This window comes from Trichechus manatus, unplaced genomic scaffold, assembly GCF_000243295.1.
Source record: "Trichechus manatus latirostris isolate Lorelei unplaced genomic scaffold, TriManLat1.0 scaffold00065, whole genome shotgun sequence".
Classification (NCBI taxonomy): Eukaryota; Metazoa; Chordata; class Mammalia; order Sirenia; family Trichechidae; genus Trichechus; species Trichechus manatus.
In genome coordinates, this window is record NW_004444001.1 from 14,282,414 (window position 1) to 14,283,371 (window position 958).

Sequence of the window (958 nt, forward strand, 5' to 3'; positions counted from 1 at the left end):
GGGAGGGGGGACAGCTAAGCTTTTCTTTTTTTTAGGCGCTGACAGTTATTTTTAGAGTTTTGTTTTCCCTCTTCCCTCCCGGGTGGAGTGAATGGAAGAGGAAATGGGTGAAGGTGCTGCTGGTCCATTGGAGCAGGGGCAATTTGAGTCCAAGAAGGGGGGTGGGGCAGGAGGGAGGGAGCTCCAGGGCTCGCGGAGGCATGCCCTTCCAGCTTCCCTGTGCCCTCGAATTCTGCTTTTCGGCGGAAGAAAGGGAGCAGAGAGGATGATGCTGCATTTTTAACATACCACAAAGTATGCAAGAGATTTCCTTGCAACATCTTCCTCGCTGTCAGTCCAAAGACTAGTTTGCTGCAGCCCAGGGTGCCAGAGACCCCATCAATCTGTGGTGCGTTGGTGCTCTCTCGGGATCCTTTCCTTGCTTGAGTGATTGGAAAGCAGGCATTTGCCAATAGCAGTGGCTGTGGCTTGAGAGGTGTGTCTGAGTGTGTCTGTTGAAAGTAAAGATGCACAGGCAATATGTGGTTTCTCATAAAATATTACATCTACTTTCTGCACTCTGGAGGTTTAAGGACAGAAAGTTCTTAAAGCTGGTTTCAGGCCCCTTTTATCTTTTTCCCCATTCACCTTTCATCCCGGAGGACTGTTTCCAGCTATCTGGTATAGTTATCTGAGATGAACCAGACTAGAAGCGATCTAATTGTTCTCTGAGTAGAATTTCAGAAACAAATACTTCTGAGCATCCATCAGGTAGTTTTTCCTGAAAGAAGGAGGGATAGGTGGGTAGGGGAAAACACACTGGAGTCATTTGACTTGAAAAATTTCTGAGTCGCCTTTACCACATAGGAAAAAAAAAAAAAAAAAGAAAACTACCACCAGGCACTAGACACTCCAAAGCGTGGGAGTGAGGAACTTTCAGCACCTAGATCAGATCAACTGCATCACCTTTAATAAGTGT